This window comes from Amia ocellicauda, chromosome 16 (genome assembly GCF_036373705.1).
Source record: "Amia ocellicauda isolate fAmiCal2 chromosome 16, fAmiCal2.hap1, whole genome shotgun sequence".
Lineage (NCBI taxonomy): Eukaryota > Metazoa > Chordata > Actinopteri > Amiiformes > Amiidae > Amia > Amia ocellicauda.
In genome coordinates, this window is record NC_089865.1 from 9,942,528 (window position 1) to 9,950,027 (window position 7,500).

The following is a 7,500-nucleotide window of genomic DNA, read 5'->3' on the forward strand; positions in this document are numbered from 1 at the left end:
CTGCCAGTGCACAGCGGGTGAAAAGGTTATGTTTTTTTCTTCATTCTTAATTACAGGGTCGCTAGTAAATATCCTTACTAATTTAACCCAAAACCTAAAAGGCAGTTTAAGTGAGAAATATACTTTCCCGAAAGCTTTTGTGAACTTACCCAAGGACACACAGAGGTGACTGAGGAGCCCCTAACATGACTTGATTACAAGCACCCATCTTTCTTTGGGATGACACTTGAGGAGTTCCTGCTTACCTTCATCATGCATCCCTCCACCCTCCCCAACTGCCCTGTGAAAGGACAACCCAACTTTTACAGCTTCTGCTTGATCATCCATTCTCCCTCGGGATCCAGACTTCCTTTGGACACCTTTGATCCATTCTCCTTGTTATGTGGTGGCCTTATTTCCACGTTTGTGTCTTCACTAGTCATATCATCTTGTTTATTAAGAATTATACGTTTAGCACTGACATTTACCCACCCTTTCTTTTCATACACCACACAGTTTAAAACAGATATGAAGGGTGACTGATGGGGCTTCCTTATTTAGCTGATATCTATCTTCAAGACAGCTCAATGTTAAAAAAAGGAGGTTCCCTAAATTCATTTCAACTTCCTTCTTGTATTGTCAACAAAAAACATTTGTCTTCATTTTCCAGTCTGTTTGTCTTTTTCGTGTGACCTTGCTGGCTGCAATATCAATGTCATCATGGTATACTGATGTCTCATAATATCCATTTAATTTGACTGGGAAAGCTAAAGGAGGCCTAAAGTGGCCCATGTATGCCTCCTTCATTTGCTATTTCCCTATTCTTTATATCTCCTGCTGTCCATGAAGATGCTTGCTTCACTCCAAAGTGCTTCCTGCTGGGAGACACATAGCTGATATAACCACAGGCCCCTCAGTCAGTGAATTTTAGTCTCTGCTTATCCCTTCTCCCTTCCCCCCACTGCCTGATGCTCAATTCCAGGCTTTTGTCCATTTCGTGAGTTTCAGCGTAATTCCTGATGTCACTTTTAAGTGCCTTTAATTAATGATGATTGAAATAAAGGAAATACACATTTTTTCCTTGCCTTCATTTATTTCCAAATATCTTTGTGAATGATATTTAGAAAAGTTGTTGAAAATAAGACCCCTTCATGTGGCTTTGAACAAGGCTGTTAAATACATATATATATATATATATATATATATATATATTAACAGCCTTGTTCAAAGCCACATGAAGGGGTCTTATTTCCCATCATATATATGATGTTTGAAATATATAATAAAATAATCACCTTATTTGAATTCATGGAATAATAATCTATAGTTTGAGGGTAATTGTGGGCAACTGTGCATCTACCATTTATTTTCAAGAAACAATCTACAAAAAATTCTTAAATACAATGAATTGACATTGTCATAACTTTAATGATTTTGAAGGTCAGATATTGATTTGTAGGTGACTCTCTTCTAAGAGGAAATATTTCACCAATGATGGTTAACATATCCTAATATAGTGATTAAATGTAGTAAGTGAACAATAAAATGCTACATACAATTAACCAACATGTTAGAATCAGAGAGGATATTACTCGGGCACAGGTTTTCCTCTGCCTGTTTCCAGACGGCTCAGCTTGAGAGACTGAATATACCCCCTATTTGATATTGCAACCACTAATAGAGTTCAAGCAGAGGTATAATAAAAACATACTGTGAACCTAGTTCATAAGAAAGAAATACCAATTTCTTTCCGGGAAGAAATATATTGAGGATGTTAACAAAACAAATAGAGGCACTAAAATCTGGAAGCTGAGTCTTCACTGGCCTCCTCTTGGAAAGAATTTAGCTTCAATTTATTCCTTTGCAAGCAAGCATACTGTGCTATTGTGCAAGCTTGTTTACCTTGCAAATCTGAATAGAGCTATCTAATATCAGCACCATTGAACAGGTTAGGGCTGGGAATCCCTTGGGCTTCCAGGCTATGATTATGCATTGCAGGGGATGAACCATTGCCCTCCCGTGATTGAAAGACCTCAACCAGCTTAGGCCCTTCTTATTATATATTTGCATTGCTCAATTCGGTGGAGCTACAGGGGACGGTCATTGGCTACCCAGTTAGCTTCTGGTCACTGCAGCTTACTTTCCTCCACACAACATCTTACATCCTGAAATTGAGAAAGTTCAGCATATGGAAGATCTGTGTGTTCAATCAATAGAAATCTGCCTGCTTAAATTTGGGTGGAAAGAAAAATATATAGTTTACCTGTATCTCCTGCATCTCCCTGGTGAGGTAGGCTTTTGGCGGTACACCACGTTCTACTCATCTCAAATCCAGCCGAGTATGTTTAATCAAGGATTTCATTCCAAGTCATTGTTTCAGTTTTGTTAATGTATTCAGCTAATTACACATGCTTCTAAGCCCTGATCTGGTCAACTACATAATTTTACGAATTTATCTTGGTAAGAGGTCGACTTTAGGAAACAGAATTATTCACACCTGAGATATACTTGGGCACAAAGAGCTACCATTCAGCATTTACATAGAAATACAGCATCATATCAATACGTTTATGAAATCAACACAGGGAGAAAATCATTTTGATGGTATATTATGGACAAATTGTGATACAAACTTATGAAGGCAAATGGCAACTGTGAGAATACAGTATATTCTACATAACAAAATGATTCAGCACAATCTCAGATGTACTTCTTTCTACATTTCTCTATGAATGTGATTAAAAATAAAAATAAAACCATTCTACTTCTACATCTTTTCCTCCACTGAAATCCGCCATACATTTCCGGAGCATAACTGGTTGATTTTATGTTACAAATATTAGTTATGCATGGCTTCCGATTCTGAAATCAAGTGGTCTAAAGTAACACTGCATAAACACAAATTATTTGTGCATTTTAATATGCCCATGCATGCCTCATAACTATGCATTACTTTATGCTTTTATAATTGACAGAAAATATAAAGCAGGTTAAGGGTCACCTATTAGAACTACTTTTCATTTAGTTTCTTGACAGCCCAATACATAGATGCAGGCTGAATTTGTTAAGGACATACATGCAGTATAAGGCACATTTCTGCTTAAATCCAAAGGAAATCCCCTGGGGCTCCTAACCACCTCTCTTTTAATTGCACATGCGATTCCATTCATATCGCATATATAATATATAAAATGCACAAATACTAATTATTTTCTAAAATCTGTACCTTATACAAAATGTCTACAATCTATGAATGAACATCTATTTTAAATAATGTAATAATTGCATTGCATTTTGCACACAAAAGATACAAGAATGAATAGATTATGAATGGAATATCTTATAGTCTACCATTAAATATAATTTGATGGTAATGCTATTGTACACTGCTTCACACTTCAATTTGATGCACATTTTAGGTTTTGAATATTGTACAGTTATTTGTTATTTTCCTCAGGTATTTATTGTGTCCCAGACATACAAGTCCTATCGTGGGGTGGCATATCACCCTTGCGGGATTTATAAAACAGACTGCATTCTGCTAACTTCAGTCAAATATTTGTTGTCCGGCCTTTTTTCTTTGATCAAAATCTTTGTGCATACATGAAAAAGATCAATTTTATTAACATGATCAACCTGTGCATCTCAAATGCCATGTAAACCGAGCGCACATTCGTAGCAGTGACAATTATTGGAATATACAACAGTGACATTTAATAAAACACAAATACATGCAGCACATGTGTTTAGAAGTGAAGGAGATTCATGAGGGGAAAACATTGTGTACAATACAACTTAAAAAAATAAAACATAATGCACGGATTAAATAAAAGTCAGTTCTTGTTCTTCTTCTTATTAACTTTATCATTTTATATATCAACATATTTGCCAAGCGGAAGAGGGGATTCTGGGGCATTCCCATGCCCATATAAATCAAAGTCTTTTAGACATGCCCAGAGAGCTCATCAAAAGTGTGTTGTATATGGCTGCCAGACAGGATGCCCTGACTAAACGACAGGGCCCAAGTCTTGAGCCTTCCAAAGCCCTTTGCCTTATGGGTATGATAAAGATGCCATCATCAGAGGTGCATACAGAACATCAGCAAATCATAACAGATGGTTCAGATTAAGATTACCAGAACAGGCTTCATGATGTAACTGTGTTACATAATATAGTTAACCATTTCTGAATGAAACCATTTTGAATGTGCAATTCATACTAGCACTTGTTTATTCCCTACTAATTATAATATTATTGTATGGTAACCTACAGTCCAGCTGATTGTTTTATTGTGCCTAAATATGTTAAAAGCAAACATCGAACCTAGTATCAGTTACAAATGGATAAGCAAAATATTATCAGTATCAAAATCATTTCACCTTTAACAACTCAATACATGAACCCAACCTATTTATTTATTTTTAATTCCGTCTGCAAGGCTTTGCTGCAGGCTAGCTTGTCCATTTAGCTTGTTTTGTACTTTGCTACCAAACCTCCCTGCACGCATCTCTTAATAAGATGTTTAACACTCTCGGGCACTGCCAGTGATTCAGCACAACAGATACCTACATTTGTGTTTGTGTCTTCAAATAACTCATTTGTGTTTTAATTAGCATGTCAGATTCCGCATGCAAAAGCCAACGAGGCCTCAGAGAAAGGCTTTCCAGCTAGCCTATACTCAGTCACTTCCCTGCCCCCACCTCCATTGTAGCCGCACTGCAGAAACAGTAGCTGGAGAGGTAATCAGAAGCTGACCATGAAAAAAAAAAATGTAGGAAGTAGAGGAATGCAAAACTCTTTTACTGAATTTCCAACAGCCTAAAATAGTATTGTATCCCTCAAATATACATCTCTCTAATATGGCTATAAAAAGTGCTACAATAAAAGATATCTCTTGTATTTTAACCGCACAAATTAAAATGCATCCCACTTGCAATTAGCAACACAGGCTGACATTGTAGCCTACATCCCAGCCCCGCTTAATAAGGCCTTTGTAGCTCAGTAAACACAGACAGAGGAAACAGAATTGCAAGTATTTTCAGTTGAGTCAGAGAGTACAGTATTGTTTTCTTGTTGTCTTAGTGTGCAGGGGACGGCTATAAACTGAAGAATGAAAGAAAAACAAAAGCAGCTCGATACAGAGACTTTGAAAGTTTATTAGAAACTGCATAAAACTCAACCATTTGAAAGAAAGGAGGCAAAGGGGAAAAAACATTTTTAGGCAACATAGAACATAAGTATTGTTTGGCTTGTTTCTTATCTTTTAGAAGTTTAATTGACGTTTGCTTAGATTTGTAAGATACTATCAGGAAAGAGTCTGAAATCCAGACCAGAAAACATGAATAACTTTATCAGTAAATAAGATGTATTGATGGCCCCCTGTTTGGAGCACTTAATAAGATCAATGAGTATGAAAAGCATACCAGTTTATCTAATATTGACTTCCGCTACGTGCTTTATAAAGTTGATAATCTAAATTCTTTCATGGTACAATTAAGCATCCAACAAAAAACAGGATCAAATGGCAGAAATACTCGTACAACCAAATACTGCTTCATATTAAATTCCCCTCACCCTCATGCTTTGGTTTAACTTCACAACAAAACAAGAAACAAGGCTGCAATGGAAAGAAATTATTCAACACAAACCTGAAACTAGTTTGACATAACTAAAGGTCAATTGTCAGCCATCCAAACAGCCATCCATGACTTTTAAGGCTTCTGATAACCGAGTCTTCAATCCATTTCTTCTCAAGTCAAGACGAATGAGATGCATTAGAGTAATCTGACTACAGTTTAAAAGCCACTGAAAGAAAGAGAAAAAAAAAAGTGTTTCTGTAGAAAAATCATATAACATCTAATTCAAATTCAAAACATAACTACTTAAAGCAAGATATTCCCCCATATTGTTACAGAAAGTAGGATATCCATTTGACAAAAAAATAAAAAATAAAAAAGATTTCTAGCTTTTAACCACAAAATCTGAGCTGCGTGTATTGGTAAAAGGAGATCATTAATCATGGGCATAATCAGATGACATCGGGTCATGTCCTGTTAAGTGTGTTTTCCTCATTATGTTAATATGCTATCTGCATTTATCTGAGGGACGTGTTTTCCGTCTTTCTTTGCTTTGACACTTTATTTTATGACAAGCTGTGATAAGATTAAAAATAAGGCTCAAATCAAGATTCATATTTTAATTGTATTATAAAGACACACATATGACCCTATCGCTAGGGAAGTGTATGCATTATATGAAAGGGTTATATTTCATAAATATAAAACTGCACATATGGATGGTCTAATAAAAAAGAAATATGTTAACAATACTCTAATAGTTATGTATTATTCTTGGAAGGCTGTGCTATTTCCACACCTGAAGGTTTTTATATATATATATATATATATATGGATAAAAGCCTTGATATGACCAGATGATTAAAACCAAGAAATCAACACCCATCCATCAAAAGGTTTGTGTATGAATTGCAGTGTGTGCGTGATATATAATGACCAGCTGTGCATCATGGGAGTATTGAGCAATAAAGGACGGGGCTCTGAGGTGAGGATAAATTAGGTAGCACTAAGACTAGGCTTAGCCTAAGGGTCAATCCAGTGCACTGTATAGAGATTGGTCTGCAGGACATCAGGATTTCCTTCATTGTAATAAACTGCAAGAATGTGATGGTGCATTGTTGGTGACAGTGGAGGCAGTGCCATCTTGATCAAATACAGACCTGTATCATCTCAACTCATTAATCAAACAATCAAATATTATAAATATTTAAGTTGATCATTTATTCTAAAAAATACTAAAATCTGTGTGTATGCTGTGTGTTTGAAGGGTGTGTATGTATAAACAACGTAGAATATATACCCTACTATATAGTTACAGATATGGAAATGGCACTTGAAGTGTTAAATGGTTGGAAATGATAACAGTTTAACTTAAGTTTCCACCCCCCTGGCCACCACACAGAACCACTGAGTTTAATGATTGCAACAGGTGGAACAACCAGAAGTCAAGGTTAGCCACGTTGGATTTCGGACGTGGGTAACGTGCTGTTGCAGGTGTGAAATCATTCATTTATGGTTGATGTTTTCATTATGTTTAATGTCTCTTTACTGAAGTGAAAAGGGTAGTCCCAGTATGTCCACTGCATGTCCATTTCCTCTCAAAGCTTTTAAAACACAGTCAAGGAATTGCAGTGTCGCAGTTCAAGACGATTTTGCTTTCTTTCTTAGCAGACACTCTTATCCAGGGGTGCTTACAGTTTGAAAACAGGGAAATAATAAAGCACGTTTTGGTCTGGTGTATGTGCTATCTGCTTTTCTTAATCAGAGTAAAGACTATCTCTGGGTGCATGCATGCTTAAAAACACATTGGTTTGGCCATGGTATATAAAGCCACTTTGAAAACTGCACTAGCAATGTATATTGTGGTGCTGTAATAAATACAATTTGAATTATTGGTCTTAGAGGTGATTTGATACACCTTATCTTATATATCAAGAATCACAAT